This window comes from Lycorma delicatula, chromosome 12 (assembly GCF_047948215.1).
Source record: "Lycorma delicatula isolate Av1 chromosome 12, ASM4794821v1, whole genome shotgun sequence".
NCBI lineage: Eukaryota > Metazoa > Arthropoda > Insecta > Hemiptera > Fulgoridae > Lycorma > Lycorma delicatula.
In genome coordinates, this window is record NC_134466.1 from 10,493,444 (window position 1) to 10,521,223 (window position 27,780).

Genomic DNA, 27,780 nt, shown 5'->3' on the forward strand with positions numbered 1-27,780 from the left:
TAAATATGATTATGCCAAGGACAATTGGTGTAACATAAAAGCTGCCACCCATCAAACAGCCGATTTAAAATTTCAGGAACAGTTGAATAAATTTTAAAAAAGATCGGAAAAATGTATACTTTCCCTGTGGGTTTTATGCAGACATTTTTTTTTTATCTATAAGGTATCTAAAAAAGTTTGCATAAAGTATGTGAAAAAATTAATAAGAATGACAAATTTCTCTACTTAAATAGATTAACAAAATTGTATACGAATTTTGTACTGAGTATCTTATAACATAAACTCTTCCCTATGAATTATTTTTAGTAGTTTTATACAACAATACAAACAGAGCATTTCAATGAATCATCTGATAAGAAATAAAATTCTGACATTATAATGTGATTCCAATATATATAACTCTAGCACTTTTGGGTTTTACGAATTTCATCAGGAGATAAATTCAAAAATCTTAAAAAATTTATGTTGCAGCCACTTCTAAAAATGTCAATCTGGTTTCATTAAAATATTTAACATAAATTATTATTTAAAACAAAGTTGGCACTAGTCAGTAATTGGTCCCTCCTCCCAATACTTCAATGTCACAATCAAGCAAAACAACTTCACTATTACAATTGATTTGTTCATAATAAAATCATTCTCAATGCATTTTGATCAGACCTGCATTGCTCGAATGTAGCTTAGTACATTTTTATTAATATTATTTTATAAATTTTACACATCAAAATACTTAACTGAATTATTTTTATTTAAAGTGAATTGAGTAACTAAATGTAGGAATATTTATAATCTACAGGATACAGATCTAAATGTTTTATTGTCTCAAGAGTAGTTTTTATCAACCAGTTCTGATGTAATTGGTACAACATATTTGTCCTTTCTTTTTTTCAACTGTTTACTTTAATTTATGGTTATAGAAAAAAAATTGATTTACCGACCTGCCAGACAGTATGGCGTGACTTAACACGCCATAATTATGGTAGACCTTTAACTAATTAGATTAAATTATTTTCTCTTTTAGTTGTATTTAGGCCTAAATAGTTCTCTTCTTTATACTGCAATTTTTGTAACTTTTTTTTTGAAATTATAAATATCTTACGATTTATTCTGATCTATTTTACTTCATTGTAAAATAAATACACTTATCAAAATACTTTTTCAATAATTTTTTTATTTTTGAATTGTTCTGTTTGAATAAACAAAATTATTAGTAACTTGTTAATGTACCTACCAATACAAACACAAATTCTCACGCATAAAATGATAAATTATTATTTGAAATTTTATAAATTATACTGATGAGAAAGAATTATTGTAAGTTAATTATTATTTTAATCTGTTAAACTTAATATTTTAATTTGCATATATTCCAGTTTATATAACTCCAGCACTTTTGGGTTTTACGAATTTCAGCAAGAGATACATTCAAAAAGGTTAAAGATGCATTTACGTTGCAGCCACTTCTAAAAATGTCAATCTGGTTTCATTAAAATATTTAACATAAATTATTATTTATAACAAAGTTGGCTTGTTCGTCCAAGCAGTGTGGCTAATCCAGTTTTTTTAAAAACTTTTGGAGTGAATTATCTTGATTAGATATTTAATTCCTTCCCCTCTTAAAAGAAATAGTTCTTTAGTACTTACTCATTAAATACCTTAACAAAAAAAAAAAGAAAAAAAAATATATTTACAGGTATCTTAGAAATACTTTAAGCGAGACATAAGAAAAACTAATAAGTCAGAGTTACAATAACTTCATCATTTAAGTTTTGATAAAATTGGTTGGGATATTTTGTATGGGGCCTAGAAATAACTGACATTCAAAATAATAGACAAAATATATCAATCGTTTTATGATACAAAGTTTTTTTTAGAGTACTCAAATGCTAAAAATTAATCTTATAAAGAGAATTTAGTAAGAATAATGGATCATTAATACATTTTATTTAGTTATTTAACTAAATAATAGTTACAATTAGTTATTATTTACAATGTTTATTCTATTTGGAAAGGAATATTTCTTAAAAAATGAAATAGAAAGATTAGGAAATGCATTTTATAAATAGTGTATATAATTTATCATCATTATTAATCGAAGAAAATATTAAAATAATAAATTCTTCACTTACATTATTTAAAGAAAAAGAAAAATTAAGAGAATTTTTAAGAGGGAAGAAAAATATTGGCAGAAACTGGACAATTAAATCCTTATGGCTTGCATTTTAATCGCCCACGAATCCCCCTTTTAAAGTAGATTAAATAGAATGAGCAACTGAAATGGGGAAATGGTAAGGGGAGAAAATAACTGTAACGATGATGGGGTAAAACGAGAGCTTCATTAAAAACAAGGATTTAACTCTGTAAGAATGAAACGTAGAATAACTTTGTTAAAATGAAATTTTTTTAATTGCTAAAACACAAGTGAATTATTCTGTTTGAGTAAACAAAATTATTAGTAACTTGTTAATGTATGTGTATATACAAACATAAATTCTCAACCGTAAAATGATAAATTATTATTTGAAATTTTATAAATTATACTGATGAGAAAGAATTATTATAAGTAAATTAATATTTATAAAATCAGTTCATAATTATGCATTACATACATCATGTGATAATCGGGTAAGTGGGCCGTTCAGCTACTTTAGACTGCTTCAGAATTCGCTTGGACAGATTATAGGAAATCATAGTTCTGAGCAAAGCAATGTCACATAATATCAAAATTAATTATGTATGAAAAATATAATAATAATAAAAATAGTTGAAGACCATACTAAAACATAAAAAATAATAATAAATCAGAGGATAATGCTAGAATCATTAAAAAAATAAAAATTTAGAAGGCAATTAACTAGCTCATATTATTAAAAAAAGATGTAAAATTCAAATTTAAATCACAATATGTATTTTACAGTAAATTATTTATGGATCTTTGGTTATTTCTTGACTTATTTCTTATTACTTTTTTTTATATTTATAGTTATTTTCCAGTGATTTTCAGGGTCATTCATAAAATATAACCTTCATTCACATACCTTTGTCACATTTAGCCTGGTAACAACCGCCCAGAAGTCATCTTCAAATCAAAACAGTTTTTAACTTTAGATAATAGAAATTTAAGTTATGAAGCTTGGAAAATATACATTAATAATTAAAAAAATTTTTTTTTAAGATACAAGGAAGTTGTAACTGAGCTAATTATGTAACACTGACTTCAATAGAGTTGGAAGCAATAATTTGATTTAATTGTGCCTTTCCTTAAGTAGTTCAGAAACCCTTTTAATTTTTAATAAAATAATGTATCTATCTAGTGTTTTTAATTTAATATATTATTTTCATTTAATTTATTTTATCTCTAAACTTAATACTGAGGTCTTGGAAAAAATTAATATTTGTACATGGTTACATGTGTGTTCGGTTTCTATGTGATAATCAAATGTTGATTTTGTGTGTAATACTTCTATAAGTTCTTTGTACCTGTGTGGGAATGTTCATCCAGTCTGAACAGCCTAATATTACATGCAATCATTTAACATTTTTTCTACAGTAGTATGTAAATTATTGCTTGAAATATGACATCAAAAAGCTGAATGTTTATTTACTACAAACTGAATAAAATTATAAGCACATCTGCATGCTCACAAACACTGTGCAGAAACTATAATTCTAATTTCCTTGTATAATCAAGCACACACACACATTTATCTGATTAAATATATATTATTTTATATATATATATATATATATATATATATATAAACGACTGTACACCTGCACGTAAATTATAATATTATTTTCAAACTTGTTTTTGTTAAACTTGAAAAATAAATAAGAAGAATAAAATATTTTAAATTTATATTACCAATGTTTCAAGTTTAATTCAATTTTAATTGACTTTTAAATAAAGAGAAAAACTGAATATAAAGTCAACTTATTTAAAATTAATGATACATTCTAACATAAATTGAACAAACATGATTATATTTAAACAATATGAAAATTTCTTAACAAAATAAATATTCTACACAATAACAAAAGAAAGGACCCTATTTCAAAATTACGCAACATCACAAAATTAGCACAGCTACTCAAATCAAACTTTCTGACAACGTTCAATAATATACCTTTCTGACTTAAAAAAACTGAAACCATGGTATGAAATGGCAGTATCAGTGTCACTGAGGAACATTGCAAGAATAACTTTAAATGTTTTATATTATTAAAAATGCCTGTTTAATTAAATATAGATTTGTTATTGAAAAATTTGTTTATGTATTTTTGTTTGTTACTAAAATTTTAATCGATTAGAATTTCATGTGTTTAAGAATTCAGTTTGTGTAATTAGAATATAGTTAATGGTTCTATAAGCTGTCAACTGCTTTTAAATGGAGCTTTGCTCATATATGATTCCACATGCCTTTAAGCATCTCAAGAAATTTAATTTTGGAAAATAAAATAATGCGAAATTAGGATTCATATATCAATTCAGTACAATACTGATAGTAACACTATATGAATATACAGTGGGTATTATTCTCATCTGACAACATTACATCGATTGGATATATTAACTAATGGTCTTAGCTGTCAATTAACTTTCAATAAAAAAAATAGAGACCAGTACACAATTAGAAACAGCTGCTACAGATTACCTGTAGTAAGCCCATATTTTAATTCTAGAAATTAAAAATGTAATTTGAAGAAACTGTAATATCCCAAGAAACTTTTTTGAATTTAATGTTATTTAACTCAAACGGTGGTTATTTTACTTTTACAACAAACCATTAAATGGTACTACCAAGAGATTTTTCAAATTTTACAGAATTGTCAGGTTGTAAATGGCTGCAATATTCAAACAAAAATAGAATTTAATAATTTTTTTATTATATATTCTTTAAGAAATTTAAAGTGTAAATGTAGAAGGATAACTGAACTCTGTAGTTAATAGTAGAAATGAAATAACTTTTCTAATTATGAAAATAAATATACTGTTTAAATATTAAATAACTTCACATATATAAAATTATTATTATTCTATTAGCTAACAAAACTTTTAACTTTAAAGAAATATGCGCAGATTGTAATAGTAAAATAAAAAGTTTGACGCTTTATTATTATTTTTTTTTTGAGTACAGTACCCATTCCGTTTATATTATTAACATAAACTAAATGGTTATTATTTTCATATCTAATATTCGTTCATGTTATGACAAAGGATTTTATGAAAGAAAAATTCATTTCAATTGTGGTTTTAAACTTTAGGGAATCTTCATACTTCTTTTTTTGTCTTAAAACTCTAAAAAACCAACCTTAATTTAAAAAAAAAAGTGATGTTATAAAGCCACAATGACTACTACAAATTATGAATGAAATTTCATTTTTTAATTGACATATAATAAATTTGTATTAGTTAATATAGTTTAATAAATCTAATAATAATTAAAAATATTAATTATAAAAACACGTGACAAGGTTGAATAAAATAAAATAAAATATTTTATATTTTTATTTCACAGAATAAAATGTTCTCTAGTATTTCTTTGTATCTATATTCACAAATATGCTGTCTTTGATGTTTATTAAATCCTTCAAGAAAAAAAAATTGTTTAATATTAAACAGAATAATTATTTAGGACATGAGAAAGAAACTTATTTGCTGTCATTGTTATTTTTAATGAATTAACTGATAATATTAAAGAAAATTTGACCAATTTATTTAAAATTACATAAAAAGATTTCATTTCACCGAAACAAAAAGAGATACGTAGAAAGTGTAGAGAGGCAAGGGAATCATGGATGTCTGACAATTGTAAAGAAACTGAGGTAGTTTTAAATTATAAAAAATGGTAAAAGAGCTGAGTGGTTTGCAAAGAAAACAGTGTGGTCAAATTTTGAGAAATGCAAACAATGAGATTTCCTGGGAGTTGAAGAAAAACTTAAAAGATGGAAGGAATATGTTGAACTTCTTTTCAAGGGTGATAGAGGTGATCCTCTACTGCCAAACGAAAGAATTAACAAGGTCGGTCCTGAAATCACAAAGAGTGAGGTAGTGTATTCTATTAAGTTTCAGAAGAATGGTAAATCCACTACTCTAGGCAGAGTTTATGTTGACTTATTAAAGTAATAGATGAACAGGAATCAATCGGCCTCAGTCTCCTAACGTAATTGTTCAATATTATCTATGCATCGGGAAAGATAATTTCTGACTGGTTGAGATCAAGTCTCATACCATTACTGAAGAAGAGCAGCTCCTTCCAATGCGATGATTATCATCTGCTTATTTTGATGTCTCATGTACTCAAAATATTTCTGTGAATTATATGCACCTGGATATACAGGAAATGTGAATATCACATGGATCAGAATCAGTTTGGCTACTGAAATGATGTAGGTATGCATAAAGCACACTTCTCCTTTAATGTACTAGTTCAGAGGTGCAGGGATATGAATATTGCTGCATATGACTCTTTCATCAACTACAAAACAAGCCTTCGATTGTGTGAGGTAGAGGTTCTGAGATCAACCAGCATTAACCGAAACGACTTACGTGTTATTGGCTTGTACTGAAATCAGACCACAGATGTCTAAACTAACCGAGGAACATCAGATGCGACTGCAATCAGGAAGGTTGTTGTCAGGATTGTGCATTATCACCTCTTTTGCTGTTCAACATTTATTCTGAAGCAATTGTTAGAGAAGTGTTGAAGGAAGAAAACAGTGGAATCATGATAAATGGAAAGATTATCAACAGTATAGTATGTTACTGATTGAGAATATTGTTAAAATAATAGTTTTGTTAACTGATACTATTCTTTGTCATTGTAATTTATTTATTGTATTTTATTAATGTGCTTTAAATTGTGGTATATACTATGGTCATAAATGTTACATATTATAAACATAATATTCTGTATGTTTATATCTTACTCATATGCTCTTCTAACACTCTACTCTTTCTTTCTTTTTACTGTTTAGCCTCCGGTAATTACCTTTCAGATAATACTTGAGAGGATGAATGAGGATGATATGTATCAGTGTAAATGAAGTGTAGTCTTGTAGTCTCAGGTTCCCCATTCCTGAGATGTGTGGTTAATTGAAACTCAACCACAAACAACGCCGGTATCCACCATCTAGTATTCAAATCCGTGTAAAAATAACTGACTTTACTAGGACTTGAATGCTGGAACTCTCGACTTCAAAATCAGCTAATTTGGGAAGACATGTTCACCACTAGACCAAGCCGGTGGGTTAGCACTCTACTCTACAGACTAGTTATCATACTATACAGTACATACTACACACAGGCACATACACAAGCAACACATACAACAAACACACACAACACAGATATTGTATGTATGTTAGAGGTGATAAGTAATCTCATCTAACTGTACAATAAGTCATCATTATTTACAATTTCTATCCAATGGCACCATAGTTATTCGGACCATTGGACACATCTTATCCTGCATCACGAACAATATATTTAAAGAAAATCCTAATCCCTATATGAAAATAGGTACAAGTTAGATGCGATAAGTCACTAAATGTGCAGTAAGTTATTATTATTTACACTTTATATGGTACCACTTTACACATTATTTATAGTGGCACCATGGTTATTTGAACCATTGAACACATCTTCTCCTGTATCACAAATAACACATTTAAAGAAATCCTAGTTACTATAGGATTTAAAGAAATCCTACATAGATTATAGGTACATGTGTGCAAGCATATATATATATTATTTACGTATATTACAAAGTTATGAATATTCTGAGCATTATGATTATTCTTATATTCTTACTGTATTATTATTCTTATACATTGTTATTGATTTGTGATCACTATTACATATTATATCGATAAAAAAATGAAAAATAAATATACTTTGTACTCAATTGTATTATAAAAATATACTTGATTTATCTTGTATTACTGAATGATATAATTTATATTTATTAGTATAACATTTATATACCTTATATTATAACTTACTGATATTCTCATGTTATTATAAGAGACAGGCAGTATGTTCAGATTCATTTATTTTCTTTGTCCTCTTGCTCAAACATCTCTCTCTTGTCATTTTCTTCTTTTCTTCTTTCTTCTTATTTGTTAATGAACCAGCTGATTTACTTTTTGTTAGAACTATTAATATATACATACTTTACTTTTCTTTTACAATGTCAATGGATTAAAATGAAAATATATCCGTACTAGTCAGAAAGTTTAATGTTTTATAAATGTGTAATTAATGTAAATGTGAATAAAGAAAGAATGAATTATTCATTTTTTGTTTTATCCGGTATTTACTTAGTGTATACAATTATCACAACCAAAGAATGGCTCCATGGCTGGAATTGTTGTACATGAATTTTGATTTCAATTTACATTAATTTAGTTAAACATTATATCATTTTAGTTAATTACACATCTGTAAAACATTAAACTTTCTGACTAGTACAGATACATTTTCATTTTAATCGGTTGACATTGTAAAAGAAAAGTAAAGTATTCATATATAATAATTCTAACAAAAATTAAATCAGCTGGTTCATTAACAAATAAGAAGAAAGAAGAAAATGACAAAAGAGAGATGTTTGAGCAAGAGAACAAAGAAAATAAATGAATCTGAACGCAGATGACACTGTCTGTTGTCATAGCAGCTGAACTACCTGTGCTTCAATGCATGATAGATGATTTAGTTCAGCACAGTGAGGAGTTTGGCCTGTTTGTTAATGCTTCTACAACCAAAGTTATAATGTTCTCTTAGAGGAAAATCTGGGCAACCCTATCAATAAAGGGTAATAACATTGAGCAAGAATTATCTTTAAAATACTTGAGAACTATAGTGGATGAGCAGTGTGATTGGAAAAGAGAGATAAAATCTAGAATAGAACACACTAGGAGGCAATTTATTAGCATGAAGCAACTCTTTTTAAGATCAGATCTTAGTCTGCAGCTGAGAATCCAAATGATTAGTTGTTACATCTTCATTTTTCTCTATGGATGCAAAAGTTGAACCCTTGATCAAAGTGAGGAGAAGAGAATTGATGCTTTTGAAATGTATCTGCATCGCCGTCTTTTGCGCATACCTTGATGCTGAAAATTTCAAATGATGAAGTTTTTCATTGGATGTGGAAGCAAAAAGAATTGCTGCTCACTATAAAGAATAGATAGAAAGACTCAATATCTAGGGCACATTATAAGAGGCGAGAAGTACCAGTTGTTATAACTCATAATTGAAAGGAAGATAGATACAAAGTAAAAGATCTGTTGGGAAGTGGAAGAATTTGTGGCTAAAGGCTATTCAAAGATGGTACAACTGTATGTCGGAGGAAACTTTCCATGCTGCAGCATCACATTCGGAGTGGCTACATGGACCACCAACCATTCCTAAAGAGAGGGCGCTTAAAAGAAGAAGAAGATAATCCTACTGCTCACCTCTGACGTCACATCATAGCAGACGACTACATTTTTAGATGACTACATTTAGGTATAATAAATATTTATTAATGAAATTTAAAAACTTTATTATTATTTTGTAATCACTTCTCAGTTTTATTAATTAATTGTTTTGAAATATTTAATCACCATTCTGCTTTCAGTTGTCTTAAAACATAAACTTTATTGTCATTAATTTAATAATTTAAGTACCTTCAAAGATTAGAATAAGTTTTTAAAAATGATCTAGTGCCCAAAGTCATATACTCCTTACCAGATAAGGCTCCTAGCAAATATTTGACTCTTTCTTAAGCTTAAAATTTTGCTTAAAGAAAAGAGATTTGAAGACAAAGAAGGGATAAAAAAATGCGACAAAGGGCTTACAGTGATCACTAAAACTGACTTTAAAAAATGCCTCCAACAATGGAATGGAAACATCGCTGGGTTAAGGGTTGCTACATAAGGTACCTACACTGAAGGGTACAAGTTATTGAACTAAATAGGTTAAGGATATTTGTTTTTATGAGCCTAGATCGGATACATTTGATCACATCTCTTCTAGGTAAGTAGCATACTTAAGCATTCCTGATATATATTATTATTCCCAACGTATTATTATGTATCAATCACAATAAAATATTTACTTATTTATTTAACTTTGTCCTTTGTAATACTGCTCCCAGCAAGGGTTTTCCTTAATACAAGCAGGCAAATAGTTCCTAGAGTAGTTTGTTTTTGTTTCCTGATGTATTTAATGGTATAATTAACATTCACATCTGACTCAAGTACTTGTTTATATGATGCATATTAATTTATTTTATTTCAAGATTGTATTTTCTAATAATAGAATATAACTGGGGTTCCAGTTACAACCTATTTGATTGTATACAACTGATCAGTTAGTGTTAAATTTAATTCCTGTTAAAGATCTGGCCTTTTTAACATCATTTCATTTATCTAATCTTCATTAACACACTTAACTTGTCATAATAAAAAAAAAATGCATTATTTGAAGATAGTAATCAAAGTGCATAAAAAAATAAACATTTAATTTTTATTTGTAATCTTAGAAATATTTATCTAATTAATTACATTTGGTAATAGTTCCTGAAGCAGCATTGAATAACTTACCATTATAACGGCTAATCAGATTTAAGAAAAAATTTTAACTATCTTAGTAGAAAAATGTAAAGCTTTATCTAATAAACAGTCCCTTCTAATAATTGGGCTTTTTCTTTTCCTACGAGGTCTACTGGTTTGACAGAAAAAATTCTATGCCATTAGATAGTCAACTGACTGCGGAATAACACGATTTTAAGAAACATGTCCTTAATAACATGTCATAAAAGATTATTCAAATGATCAGCCAATGAAGTATATGTTTCGAGGTAATGGTGTATGTTTTTAATACATTTATATCTTTTGAAGGAAAAGTGTATGTTGTTTTTTTGGGGCTTAATTTTAAAATGTTACTACCAAACTCATTCATTAGCTATTAAATTAGAATAACCTGCTCTCACATTTAATTAGCATATGGAAAGAGTTAGAAATGCTGTTTAGAGATGCATCAATAATTTTAAATGTCAGTGTTTAAAGTCTCTTTTAATGCTTTTTGAAAAATAAAAAAAGTCTAAGATCAATTTAAAAAAAAATCTCATAAAGCACTTTTATTCATAATTACAAGTATACATAGTTGAATGTCAGCACATTTATTATACGTATAGACAGTATAGTATGTAGTTGGTGTATAATATTCATGTAAATCTAATTATTTTTATAGTTCTGTAATTAAATTTAATACAGTATCCATATATTTAATTTAATTTTTTTTAAAAATAAAATTCCCTTATATCCATATAATGAATCAAGTTATTCTGATTAACAAGGTTTTGCTGCACTAATAACATAAAAATTTTAATCGAAATAATGTTTAACTGGATTTTAACCAGGCTTCTGTTCAGCATTATTACTCAGCTACTGATAGGGGATGGTGCAAACCACTTGCCCAATTAACGGTTTAATTTTATTAGCTTTCGTGGTAATTAAATAAACCTTTGCCATTAATATGCTAAATTAAACATCTGTAAAAAAGAATCAATTTGTAGAACTGGTTTTGGTTTTAGTAATTCAATAGCACAATACTTTGGCTTACAAGAAAGTGTTTGTTTTTTAATAAATTGCTTTTTTTATAAATTAATGAACCCCTTAAAAAAAATTATCCTACCATTTACATAAAATGCAATCAAAAAATTTTCCTTTATATAAAAAATACAACTCTGCTGATGAATTTTTAAATAATATTAATCATTAAAAACATTCTGAATCTCTATTCAATGAGTACAGATAAGTGCTCAAATAATTTTTATTAATGATTTCTGAATTGTAATTTATTTTATATAAATATATTATATATATATATATTTAGTATCTTAATATAATTATTTGAATTATTTCATGAATTAACAATAATAATACACATGAAATCAGCTTCACTTCAAAGCACAAATTAAAGTAAATATGGTAACCATTACATAAAATGCACGAGGACAAAATAAGATTAGCTAAATATGTATTGAATGAAGACGTAATACATTATTTTACTTATACACTAACTACTGCTTTATTCTGGTTAAATGTATTTGTACACGAGACCCTGAGATGTGTATCCTCCATGAAGACACTGGTACCCTCCTTGAGGGTGTAACTACAACTTCACGAGGTTGAAGTTAAGGTTAGACTATCCATCACTAGCAGTGCCAGACTAAAAATCTGCTAGCAGTGCTAGCGAGCCACAAGGAAATTTGAAATCCCAAACTATACATACTGATGTTTTCAGGAAAAAAATTTTAGTCTGAAAAATGGTAGAATAAGTAATCATCCAACCATGTCATCTAATTTGAATAACAATATACCATTATGTTGACATCTTCCTCGCTTAAACCCCTGATTAATCCATTTTTCTTTTAAGTTTACTGGAACAAATTATTATTAAAAATTTTAAGTGAAATATTTTCAGATTTTACTGAAATATTTCTTCCTAAAGACATTCTAGAGCTAATCATAGAACTTTCTTCAGTATTTCAATGTCATTATTGCTGTTCATCGCAAAAAAAAAGCAAATTCTTTTACTATTTACTCATACTTTAATATTATATTCAATTTTTATTATGTTTCATCATTTAAATATAACTGCCTTTATCAAATTAACCTACAGAGGTTAATTTTGTTGTTATATATAGTTTTGAATGCATTCCTTAATGTTTGAGGGGATGAGATTAAGTCTACTTGCATACAGTTTAGTGCAAAGTAACCTTTTATTCCAAAAAATATGCTAATTGTATAATTATTGGTCATATTGGACGTAAATAAATATCGCATCATACATTTTCTGACACAAGATGTGTTATTGATTTTGTTTCTTGATGATATCACCACGTAAGCTTGAAGTTTGGGTGTGGGATATGAAAATGGAATTTTGCAGTGTAAGAAAAATGCTATGCATGATCAGGATTTAAACCTGGGACTTCCGATTGACAGGCCAAGGTGGCTACAACTCTGCCACGGAGATCAGCTGTTATTGATTTTATTTATATTTTACGCAGTATGTTGTATACAACAAGTGCAAAAATTAGCCTTCATCAGATGTTTTATGATAATGCTGATTTAATTGTAGCTTTTTATTGAATAACTTAAAATTTATAAATGTTATAAATTTGAAGAAAAAAAGCATATTAATTTAATGCAGAAATGTAATGAGGATCAAAATTAATTGACTATATTATAAAAGGGTTTCATAACCTTTTTTTAAGAGAGGTAAGATTAATTTGACCTAAGGAAGTAATTATTTTCAAAAGGTCTTCTACAAGATCAATTTTCATTTGATTTGAAAGTAAATGCTTATAATTTTTATAGTGTTTTTATATTCCACATTTCATCATGCTGTTAAACAGACTGTATATGCGTTTTGTGTTTCTAAATAATTATTTATGATTATTAATAAATAGTAATAAAGAAACTTAATGTACATGAAATGGAGGTTTATTTTTTTTAAAAAGCCTTATAATAATTGAAATTAATAATAAATAACAACCATAATAAAAGTGCATTATGATCTTTAAATTTTAATAACTGATTTGTGTGACATATTCTTGATAATGCTTTATTATTTTATTTCTCTTAAATACATTTAATAAAAAATTTAGATGAAGCATGATTATTTTTATTTATTATTATTATTATTATTTTTTTTTTAATTAAATATTTTGCACTGAAGTTATGAAAAGTTGTTTAGAACGATATTCATCTGTTTTTTCTTTAAATTAAAATGGCTTTGTCGTTTGTTTTGGACAGATGATTACAACGAAACTTCTGCCTTTTTCTAATTCTGTGTTTGTTTTCTTCTTTCAAGGATGTAAATGAATACAAACAGGGAAAAAATATATAATTCTATTTCTTTTTGACATGTAATAATGAGAATAATAGCATTGTAATAAAATATTTTAATAAGATATTTTACTTATTAAAATATTTTTCATTTATTTTTGTTATGTACAATACCTTAATAATTTTTCTTTCTTGAATTGTTAATTTTTTAGCGGCTAAAAAATGATAACACATACAAATGAGTTTTGTAAGGAAAAAATTTTAAGAAGAGATTAGAAAATTTAATCTATCTACTATAAGGTTTATAAAGAAAAGTAATTAAATTAGAACAAAACCTCATCAAATAAATAAATAAATAGTTTGTACAATTTTTAATTAATATAAAGTACTTTTTTTTTTAATATCTTCATTTTTTTTAATCTTTCACTTAATATTTTTTGTTTTATTAATTGTTTTCCTCAATTTTAAAAACTTCTTCAATTTTTTTTTAGATTTGCCATTTTAAGTTAAATTACGATACCTTTATTAATTGACACTGGTCTCTGTAGGGACCACAATAATAATTTCACTTATTGGCATCTCTTTTTATTTGTTCACAGTAATTTTCATTTTGTGTTAGTGTTCTTTCTGGCTTGCTGGATCCATTCTCTTCTTGTTCTTTTCTTCTGGAATCATTCACATGTTTTGAACTTTTGTCTGAATGCATCTCTGCCTGTGATTTCGTGTGTATCTATCTATATTTATTTCTTTTAGAATGTCTTTGATGTGTTGAACCACTTGCAAAAAAGTTTCAACTTTTCAGCCATTCTCTTCAATGTATTGATTTGTTTTCTTCAGCTATTTTTAAATCTTCTGCTAAGACTGTTAGCAAATATTAAGCAATCTCTTAAGAGGCCTTTTTTTAGTACTAATCTTAAATTCTTCAATTTTCACTTCTTTGTATTGTTTTCGGCATTTTATAATTACTATTTCTAGAACTGCATTAAATAAAATGGATAACCTGTCTTTTTGTCTTACTTCCATTTGGATTTTGAATGCATCTGGTATTTATCCTTTGAACTTGATTTTGGATTTTGTCCATTATTATTTTGTATCTATTATTTTCGTAATGTGTACATTGTAATATCTTTAACTAGTGAACAACAAGCAACCCCCCCATGGCTCAATTAATACAAATACTTTTTTTTTAATTGAGATAATTAGCTAAATTAAACATAATTTTTACAATATTATTGCTGTCGTGTGATTCTTTCCCATACAATAGGATAGTGCGTGAGTTTGCTTGTTTGATGTATGGGCTCATATTTTTATTTTAGCTGCTACTGACACAGAGAAAATCTCATGGTGCGCTCCTTTACTTCATGCAAGCAAATAAAAAGGAAAACATTGGGGTTAGAGCCGTGTTAAAAAAATCGCAACTCAAGAAACAGTTAAAAATGTTCAGGATTTTGAAACTTTTCGTTGTAAGAGTTTTTGTTGTTATTAGTATGCTAAATTCATGAATGTTATTTGGTTACTCTTGACAAAAACATTTCACAAAATCATATGTAATGAAACATAAACCATGTAACATTTTCATGGCAGGCCATATATCCGCCTTTTTTCTAGAATAACTAAATGAAAATGTGGGACATTGGAGATTTTATTCTATTTTAGTTAGTAATATATCTCTTTTTTATTTTAATTATTAAAAGTCAATCAAAAGGATAATAATTCTTTAAAAGAAAAATTCATTTAATTTTAAGTAAATCTCCAAGAAGCTTGTTTAAATGGTTGATGATATATAACAATTACTACAGAAGCAAATAAGGACATTTCTTATGAATAATTGTGCTTTGTTGTATGAAAATATTTTGTGAAAATATAAAAAAAGTAGCACATTAATTTTTTTTTTTTTTTAAATGCCATGGCTGCTATGGCCATTAGCCTTGTATCCTCCTTCATGTCTTTCATTGCGATATATATGTAATTAAAAGACCACTCATGTTCCTAGCTACAAAAAATACTAACCACCAAAGTACTAGTTAAACTTCTGGATATAGAAACATATCTCTAAAACACCTTCACGTGTCTTCTTTTAGTTACCTTGTATGATAGACAGGGAAAGCACCATTATGCAACTAAAAGTACAAGTTAATCACATTATTTTTTTTATCTTTTAATCAATAGTGTATGTATTCTATGATGCTACTCTGAACAAGCTTTTACCATAGTTTCTTTTGATCTATCCAGATAAATGCTTTGGCAGTTTCTTTTTATTTATTCATGAGGTAGCATACCTAAATATGCTGACATTATCTATATAATGTATTATGTACCAGTCAGAATAAAAAAATTACGTCAATTAATTTAAACTTGGTGCCATTTTAGTTCATTTAATTTGGCTATGACTTTTTGAAGAACTTTTAAAACTAATTTTATTTAAAATAATTAATAAAATAGCTATTTTAAAATTTACAAAAATTTATTAACTACATATTCTTACTGTATACATTAAATGCCATAATTTTAATACTATATCACACCAATAATTACAGAAGTTAAAAGTGGAAATTAATATGTTTATTAATTTGTTACAACAATTATATAATGGATAAGTTAATAAAAAAAATATCTATAAACATAAGTGAATTATTTTAACATACTCATAGTTTATAATACCATCAAACATTTTTTCCATTTAATACACTTTAAATTAAAATTAATTAAAAAATTATTTATCCCAGTTAAAAAAGTGATATTCCAGCCATTATTTTCTTCTCAAGATAAATCATTAGATAATGCTTTTCACCCTAGCAGTAGTTGTTGACATTCATAAATTTTTACATTATACTCATAATTTGTAAAAGTAGCAAGCTTTGGGTTTTATTACTGCAATTTTTTTTCTGGAATATACTCGTATAAGACAGGAGAGATTTTATTATGCAGAGCACGTCAAAAGTATGGAAATCTCTCAACAATTTTAAAATCATTCCAGATAATATAACGTAAACATTCAGGATAAGGTATCAATCAACTACTTTACCTTTTAACGAGAAATAGAATCTCAAATTCCTTCTTGAGGGGTCGCCCACAGGTTGTAACTCAAATATTTTAAATGGTAATACCATTTGTGTGATAAATCATTTTAAAGGTCTCTTTAAAACAAGAAAAATGGTATAAATAAAATGTTGGAATGATGTCTGTACCCAAAATGGCAACGGGATAAAGTTGAATTTTGAAAATTACTAAATTTTCACAATAAAATTAATTAAAGTGAATTAAATTAAACTTTTATCTAATTTAATTAATATTTATTTTAAAATTTTAATTTAAATTTAAAAAAAATATAATTTTAAAACATTTTTTAACAAAAAATAGTTTTTGTATCACCTAATCACGCTGATCACTGATGGTCTCTTACCATTGTTGCAAAACTCCATTTTCATTGCTGCATAATATTCCATTTAGTATTTCATTACTACACTGTTTCTTATGAGAATTTATTGTGATCGGTTGACTAATTGATTTTGTCTAACTTTATTGCATTTGCAAGCTGCTTTTGTTATTTACAACTTTTTTACCTCTTTTTGTAATTGTTTTTTACTGAATTAATTTTTTCTGCGCTATCTGCTAACATTGCTATCAACTTGTCTCTTAGTGATCAGGAAAGGGTCACAATTTTAATGATGGAGCTTTGGTAATAGAGTTAGGACGTATAATGTTGTTTGTAAATTGTTCAATGCAATATTTAATATTTGTAATCCAGTTTCAAAAGGTTCAGTGTCAAAAACCATCAAACGATCTGAAGAAACAACAGGGAGCATTAATAATAGGAGAAAACCTGGGAGGCCTAAATCTGCAACAAATATAGCAAATCGTTGGAGATTATGAAAGAATTTATTGAGAGTCTTCATTCCTCGATTTCAACAGCAGGACAAGAACATAACATTAACCAAAGTTGAGCGATTCAAATATTAAAAAGTGAAAATTTCAAACACTTTAAACTTCATCTGGTGCAAAAACTTAATGATGATGACTATGATTGAAGACTTGAGTTCTGCAAAATTTAACTTTACATCGACTTAACTTTTTTCTTTTTTTTCCTGTTTAGCCTCTGGGAATTATCGTTCAGGTATTACTTCAGAGGGTGAATGAGGTTGATATGTATGATTTGTAAATGAAGTGTAGTCTTGTACAGTCTTAGTTTGACTACTCCTGAGATGTGTGGTTAATTGAAACCCAATCACCAAAGAACACCGGTATCCACAATCTAGTATTCAAATCCATATAAAAGTAACTGCCTTTACTAGGACTTGGAACGCTGGAACTCTTGACTTCCAAATCGGATGATTTGGGAAGATGCATTCACCACTAGACCAACCCGGTGGGTTACATCGACTTAATTTAACAAAATCTAACTTTACATCAATCCGACCAGGAAGAAAATCATGTGATTTAACTGTATATGACATGCACAAATTAAATTACACACTAGATGGTGAAGTATATTCTAATTTCAAAGACAAGAGGAATATTCTTCCACAAAGAAAACTAACTTTAAAGCGCCATAAAATATTAAAAGATTATACTTGAGTCCACCAGCTATCAATGAATTGAAATAGAAGGACTCCATTAAGTAAGAAAAGGATCAATCACCTTTCATTTTATGACAATATTAGCGGACTCTACGGTAATTAAATACATAAACAGAAAAAATATTGTACAGAAGAAGATAATTATTAATTTTAATAATATTTAATTAAAGTACAACATAAACATTGAACTTCTTAAAAAAAGGCTATGATTTTCTTATTTTAAATATTTAACATTTTTTTATGTTCAATGTGTTGTTTTGCTTTAAGTACATTTAAAATATTCATCTACATTCATACACTAATCATATTATCTTAAATACACTCAGAAACACCTCCCACATGACATGCAGGATATGAGAAAAACCTCCTACATGATAAAAAAATTTATTTATGGGTTTATTTATTTTAAAAAGTTCATAAGAATCAAAAATATATTTAAAAAATTGTTATAATGTTTCCAGTTCTGTAAACCTGCAGTTCCATCACAATATCTATACTGTTATAGGCTAAAGTTATTAACATTATCAAGTACTTTTTCCTTCTTTAGTAAAATTTTCTTTTTAACGTATGAGGTTCTATCTTCCAAGCAATGACAAACTCCTTTTATTACATGTCAATTATCTGAATAAATTTATATTAAGATTTAAAGAGGCTCGTACAAGTAATAGAATCAATTTAGAAGTGAGAATTCATCCATTATATTATAGTATATTCGTCATATACTAAGCTGTATTCGAGAGTACTCAAACAGATAGGTTTATAACAGGGTGAACACATATATATCGTAAATGAGGTTATGTGCTTATTTGGCAGTAATTTTAACTAACTCATTCTGACAAGCATTCCCTCAAAATGATGTTAATTAAATTTCTATAAACTGATGACAGGATTTCAAAAACGAATTATGATATCTTTTACAATAAAAAATACTATTTTTTTAACGTTTATTTCAAACAAAAATTTGACAGAATTCTTTTAAAAATATTACATGCAATATCAATATTTTATCTGTTTTTTATCATCATATTTTCTCAGCTGTTATAATTTGTAATCGAGAAACTACTGCTATCAATAAAAAAATTATCACTACAGATTTTTGTTTTATAATTTTTTGAATTCCAGAAATATATTTCATAATATATACAAAAGTATTAAAAAAAAGGTAATTTCAAACAAATTTCCATTATATGTTTTGAAAAAATATTACTGTTTGTATCAATTTCATAAATTTCACATATTTGATTTACTATAATTTTATGTATTCATCCAGTGTATTTCAAGGTAACAAGCATCCCATATCAAGTTTATTTAAAAGGACAATTTATGAAGACCTCATTGTTTTCTTTACTGAGCCAAACATGCAGTTGTAAATCAATATTCCTAACCCACCAAAATAAAGGTACATTCAGTTATACAAGTGACACCTTCACTCCATTCAACATAAGGACTGGCTGTTCAATGAATATCATTAATCTTAGAGAAGCAATTCTGACTAGAGCATCTTATGCTGTAGATGCATCACATACTGGGGTAAAATAAAACAACAAATGAATGTACACCTTTGTTTGGAAACAATCAATTATATACATTGGTACTAATCAGAAGGGGAAAATAACATATATATATATACTGATAACACCTACTCATTCCTGCTGCCACATCTATTTTTTCCTTTTGATAGGTTTTTTTTAGATGGAATGAAATACAAAAATTTGTAATGTCTGAAAAGTATGTAATGCTGAGTGGAATTCAAACCTTCTGAATGAGAGACAGATATATTGGATTCTGTAACACAGGTTGGTGGCTGGCATAGTCACAAAAGAAACTGTTAATCCAGACGAGGGAGCTTGTATTAATATTGAGCTACAGATAAATAATCTTACATTATAATGTAGCTATAATTTTAGATATATATTATGAAATATAAACCATCAAAACACAAAAATTAGATAATTACCAATAATCAGTTTTCGCAGTATTCCACTTATTCATTCGGTATTAAACTCAAATCTATTACATCTATTTAAATAAAAAAGTAAATGTTCGTTTGTTCAAAATCTTAAATCTCCAAAAGTTCTTCACCGATTGCTTTGAAATTTTGCACACCATTACATTCGATTATGTGCATGTTTTTATATACCTAAGATGTCACACCTATGACAGGTAGAAACATGCTTTTTTTGAAAAACAGCGCTATCTGTTGGGTGTACCACAAAAACAACATATGCTATACTAAATATTTTACGATTCCACTTCAATGTTTCCGTTATGCGTGTCCGCTATAGACTAAAAAACTACTGGACCGACTTACAAGTGGGGAAAAAGAGAAAAATCAGAAAAAGGAAAAGAAGGTAAAAAGGGAAGAGGGGGAAAATGGAAAACAGGAAAAGGAAATGGAAAGGGAAACAAGGGAAAAATAAATTACAGGAGAAAAGGGAAAGGGGTGAAGAACAGGGGGAAATTGGGGAAAGGGAAAATGAATATGGTAAAAATGACAATTGGGAAAAGGAAACTGGGGAAGGTCAAATTTTATGAAGTTCTGTAATGTTCATTTTGTTAATGTTTTATCAAACTTTCAATTGATCATTTAATCTATATACGTATATTACTCAAATCTAGCAATAGCAAAGCATTGCTGGGTCTGCTAGTTTTAAAATAAAATATAATGTTACATTTTATTATATTACAACACAGTGATAAAAATATTAATGAATTTACTTGAATATCCAAAATAAACCATTTATTTTTATAAATACTTGAGGGCTTATTTCCTATTCTATCTGTTACTAGAGTGATATGATAAAAAATTTTTTCTATGGTTTTCCTCTATTCTTCTAGATATATGATGGATCAATTAATAAAAATGAACAATGAGCTCCCTAAAAGGAACTATTCAGTGTCTAACAAAGATATACACAAGAAAAATTAAAGTTTACCAGGAAAATTCTAAAACATCAACCCAGTATATTTTTACCTGTTTAGAAACCCTACACAAAATACATTAATTTCCCTTAAAAAACTTAATTAAATGTTAATCAATTGTCATCATACTTTCCCTTTATCTGGGATCAGGCTGCAGTTCAAAGAACTACATTTAACTATCCACTATTCTTTGTAAAAATCTTTACTACCACTTATCTCTTTTTTCTGGTCTTCCTTTACATAATCTAAGCACTCTTTCTTAACCTTATTCTAGGTCTATTTTCAATTATATTTAGATAAGAAATCTCTTTAGTGACTCTTCCTCTCTCTGCAAGTGATCTTCTCTGTTCAATTCTCTTCTTAAGAGCTCTACATCCAAGGCATTCTTTTATAGAATTTCTTGCACAATCTCTTCTTGTTTTCTAACCATGCTTGGTATTGTTTATATTCTATTCTCTTCTCTTATTTTAACCTCCATGACTCTGCTCCTAGCATCTGTACTCTACTACTAATTTCATAACTAGTCAACCGTTCTTAAAATATTTCACAATTTAAATACCTAAAACTTTTAACAATTTGTAGTTCTTTCCCTCACATTTGCAGGCTGCTTCTTCTATTTCAATCATTCCTTATAGATTCATTTTATCTCAGCTTATTTGATTCCCAAATTATTTCTACTACTTACTCAGTAAGATGATTTTAGATTTTGTCTTGCATATTAATTGATATTGAATGAAAATATTTTACAAAAAGAGTATATTTATAAAGCGCTAGCAGAACGCTTTCTTATTTGGATCGGTTTAATTACTTTAAAAGTGAAGTATATAAAATTTATTGCAACTAATATATAAAACGTTTTGTCCACTGTACCAAATGATATTTTGTTACTCTCCTTGCTGTTAAATCTTATAATTACTTACATTTTAACGCAGAATGTGAGAGCTGTTTTTTTATAAAATATTGGAAACAGATTAACACACATGACTGAAAATTTTTAATACTAAAGTTCATACAAAAGAATGCCACCTGCATCATGAGCACATGATATAATAATAGGCAACAATATATTTGATACATTGAAATATGAAAAGGGAAATCACTTCACTCCTTTCCTTCTTTTGTTATCCTGGTGCAAGATGCTTGTAATTCTTGTGACTAGCCAAGCAATTTCTGGCTGTTTTCTCTGTGCCATGTAAGTTTGTCAACAATCATTATGATTATGGGCTGTAACAAATCTGTTTTAATTCTATAAATTGGCATTAAATCTGCTCGTTTGTTGATCTTCTACCGCAGTGTAATAAGTCTTTATTTTTAGATAAAACTTTAGATAGTAAAGTTTATCATGATTTAATTCAATGGTTTTGGTTTCTGTTAGAAGAAAATTAACATGAATATCACTTTCAACTGATAATGCTTCCTCCCATACTGTAAATGAAAGCCACGATTCAATAATATTTTGATCATCGATTTGGTCTAAAAAGACAGTAGATATTAAGATCTCCTAAACTTACTTCACAAGAATTTTTCCTTTGAAATGTTAAAAATAATTAGTATTTAAGAAAGATCATTTTACATTTGATTAACTAACATAGACTATGAAATTTCAAACATTAGTTAACAAATATTATGAAAAGTGATTACAAATGCCATGAAGTATCCCAGAGAACATCAATGGCACTATACTACAGATCGAATGATCACGGCACACAGTATCCACAGTGTTAATAAAGATCATCCAAAACAAAGTTGGCAGAAGATGTCCAGGGGTGAATAACTACCTCTGAGTCTCCCTCGAGGCAGGTCCTAGCCCTGAGGTCAAGGTTAAAAAAATTATATAAATAAAACACAGGATCCCAATAAGTTTGAGGCAAGGGATCAGCATTGGAGGGGCAAATGGTGACAAGATGTGTGGGGTGCTGTAATAATACCGTAAAGTGGGGTCGGCATCCCAAATTGTGGAGGAGAGAGGTTTTAGCAGGTAGGCACGCTACAGAGTCCTGCACTACTATGGGGTATGAGACCTCATGACGCCTATAAAATGGTTAACCCTCCTCCAAAAAACAAACCATGAAATGTATTAGACTCCTGCATCCAAGTTAGAGTAAATCAATTTCAACAACTATTATGATATATGTACGATTTGAATTTATTTATAATTTGAATCGTGTGTTATGAAAAAGAAATTAAAATTTCAGATCCTGCTGTTTTTGAAACATTCTGTATACCATAAAATACAATTATACATAAGAGAAAAATGAGTGGACTGAAAGAAAACCTGCTGGGATGAAAATTTAAAAATAATTTACATTAACTAGGTAAAGTTTAATATTCAGCACAAAATTTCAAATAAAAAATAATAATGGGATTTTCATTTACGTTTTACTTAATCTCTTCTCAATAAAAAGTTAACTTAAATTAGTTTTAGCAGATTAAATGTAATAATGTCTACAGAAGTATTACTACTTTTATTTTTCAATAAAAATAAAATTTTATTAGCTCAATTAAAATGTAATAACTATAATGTCAGAAAAGCAGATTACTTTTATTCATTTAATAATACTTGGAAGATCTCAATCAACTTAAGGAAAACCTCACACAGACTCAAGCAAGCGTGTACACACCCACACCCACACACACCCACACCCACACCCACACCCACACCCACACCCACACCCACACACACACACACACACACACACACACACACACACACACACACACACACACACACACACACACACACACGTCAAGAGAGAGAGAGTGTGTGTGTGTGTGTCGATAAATAATAGACAAAGACATTAAGAAAATCAGTAACTACTCGTATTTAAATAAAAAAAGTTAATAAAATGAGATTAAAAAATACATTTAGTTCATTTTTGTTCAATGAGAACAAATATTGTAATGTTTTAATCGGACAGTATAATAACAGTAATAATTAGTTATTTAATTTTTAATGAAAGTGAAAATGTCATATTTAATAATAGTTTCTTCTGAAAATGTTGTTCCTCATTTTTTTTTTACCTGCCACAACTATTATGAATATAGATGACCTGCCATGAGTAACAAGTCATTCCCATAATTGGCATAATGCCATTCTAAAAAATAAGTAACATTACGTACATCCCAAGCTAAATATGCAAATTAAGGAGAAAAAGTGGTTTCTCATTGTCTTAATCATTGAGCTGAATAAATTGTAACGTCACTTTTCTGAAATCCAAAGAGTATCTCTAATTATAGAGCCTTCTACATGTCAAAAGTTTTATAATTGTCTCAGTCACAAGAAGTTTTGAGTAAATACTCATATTATAAAACAAAAACAAATTTTGGATTCTCATGCACTTAATTTAAAAAAAAATCATTTGTTCTAAAAAAAACATAACATTATTCACATATATCAAACCACACAAGCAATCATAATGAGAAACAACTTATTATTTCAATTAAATTTTTAATAATTATCTAACCAAAAATCATTTCATTTTAAGTACAAATTTGAATATGCAGTAAATATCAATTAATTAATCGCTTGAAAATAGTTATTTTATTCTCTATTTTGTAAAAAAAATCAGAGATATGAATGTAAGTAAGTATATTTTTATCAAAATTATAAAAAAAAAGGAAATTAATAATTTCAAACTAAAAGGATAAAAAGTAACCAAGATTTATTTTAATTAAAGTTTTTTTAATCATGTATTCAAAGAATTGTAAGTTGAAATTTTCACATCTCTTTTTTGCTTTAAATCAATGCTATTGACCTTTAGACAAGTTAAAAATTAAGAAATGCCAAAATGAATCGCAGCCTTGGCTGAAAAAAGGATGGGAAGCATAAAGAGGGTGAGTAAAAATCAGTAGCTGAACATCGGAGATTAATTAGATTTTTTTGATAACTCATGACCCAATCATCTGTTTGTAACGAAAATAAAATTTTTCTGTAAATTAGTCTTGATTATTACACAAGATGAGTTCATCAGCGACTGAAAATAACGGTCAAGAAAAAATTAAATGTTATTTAAAATAAAAAATAAACTGTAACAGACTTCAATGGAATTCTAAAAGATTCCTTAACAATATAAGAGATTATAAAGGTAACAAAAATATTATTTGGTTTCAGTAAGAAAATTTACATTTTTGGAAATATTTCAAGTTTATTAATATTCTTGTGGATATATTTTATCGATTACTGAATATATATGATGGATGAGGAATAATATTTCACCTACATATTTAGTTATCTTTTATAATGTTAAGGAGAAATTCTTTCTTTTTTCTTAGATATCAGTAGATTGTTTACTTTGATACTATTTTCTATATTTTTAAGTTGTGCTAATGTCACATAATATCAACAGAATTACTATATCCTTTTTCCTTAATAATAATTTTTTATGTTTTTATTCTTTTATTCTAGAGTCTTTACCTTTTACACATCCCTTAATAAGCAAATTAACTAAACCCAGGTATCATAATATTTTAGTTTATACTCTTATTATCTCTCCAAAAACAAATTACACTTACCTTATTCCTTTTTTTTGTTTTGATGATATGAAATTTATTTTTTTGCATGTGTAAAAATACAAAAAAAATAAATAAATAAAAATGCGGTAAGTTCTTACCACATTTGGACTGTGAGCCTTCCAAATGAAAGGCAGAGATGAAACCATACCACAGTGCTGATATTTATCCTAATCACCTAGTCTGCCTCTTTATAAGATTATTCCTCTTTTATTCACTTATGACCTCTTCGTTTCAAATTTTATTGATCGACCTAGTTTTCAACGTCTTCTTCGACAACGCACCACTAATTTTTTCCTTTCTATTATTCTTACTGTCCTTGATTCATTAACATATATTGCTGCAGTTTAACCCAATATTTTTAAGTACATCTTTCTAATTCTTAGATCTATGTTTAATGTTAGCATCCTTCTTATCTACAAAACCCTTGTTTTTACTGGTTTGGTTTTGATATATGAAACTTATATTGTTAATTTCTTCTAATTTTAAAACTTAGATAAAAAGATCTGCAAATTCCAGTATATTATGGCCCCTATCTTAAAATTTAATTATTTCTCATTATCATAAATTCCTTAAAACTTTCTTATTTCTGTTTTAATATTTTTAAAGTGAATCTCTTTGCTAATAGTATATCCATGACATTCAGAATCACTTCAAACTTGTTTTTAACTACTGCCAAAATGACAATGTTACGTCCAAATTTTAATATTTTCTCCTTTGATATTTGCTGCACTCTCAAATTCATCTCACAAGCTGCTGTATCGCATCATGTATAAGTTGAAATATAACTGGAGTAGATTAAATTTTGTCTCATTTCTTTATGAATCCAAGTTTACCTTTCTTTATCTTCTATACTTACCAACAGTACCTAATTCTTGTACTGATTGTAGGTACGTCTTCTATCCTACTATTTTAATCCGATTTTCTTTGTATTAAACACTTTATTTCATTATTCATTATAAAATGTTTCTTCAGAACTACAAATACCATATGTACGTGGTTTATTTTTAATACTTCTTTCTAGAATTAATATGAAGGCCAGAAGTGCTTTATTTGACTCTTTACAAAGAATGCAGAATGTAATCGAAAAATATATACTGCTGATTTAAAGCAATTGTAATTAATTGCAATTTATTGGAATGACATAGCTTTAAGTGACTTAAAGCAATTGCTTTAATTGCAATATTGCTTCACAATGAAAATATACATTGTTCAACTTTTAGTTGAACAATGTATTTTTGAACATAATGTGTTTGTTACATTATTTGTCACAGTCTTTATGACTGTTACGCATGTAAAAGCATCAGAAGTACAACATGCACAAATCAAGATTTAATTTCTGTGAAAGTAATGATTTAAACATACATAACAAGGTCCCTCTGCTAAAGATTGTAATGATACCACTTGTGTGTTGTATATATGTATATATATGGGTAAGTACATTTAATTCTTAAGAACCATATGTCCTATTTGAATGATTTTTTCCATACTATACTTAATTAACTATGAAGAAGTTTTTATAGTTAGATATAACAAAGTAATCTCATAATCAGGTAAGTTAAGTTTTGACAAAATTCGAGAGTGTGTTGTATTTTACTAAGATATATTTCATATAGTTTTTAAAATAAAAATATTTAAGAAAACAGTAAACCTAATTTACAATCATTACAATAAGAGGGTAAAAGCAGTAAGAGATAAAAATTAATTTAATCTGTCACACACACACACACACACACATTCACATTTACATGCAAACATGCATGTGCATAAAATAAGTAATTGTGGATTTTGCCTAAAGTGGGAGAGGATGAGGAGAAGGTTTTACTTCTTTTTTTATTTAAGCCTTATTCTTCATCAAATGAATCGATTTTGATAAGGTACCAAAGCATAATTAATTTTTTAAATTAAAAAAAAACTAATGTAATCTTGCACTGAT

General features: G+C 27.6%; 1 protein-coding gene across 1 annotated transcript in view; it reads right to left on the reverse strand.

The window, feature by feature from the left end:
* Positions 1-27,780, reverse strand: part of LOC142333352 (uncharacterized) — a 388,438-nt gene that overhangs the window by 17,066 nt on the left and 343,592 nt on the right. The window lies entirely within an intron of this gene.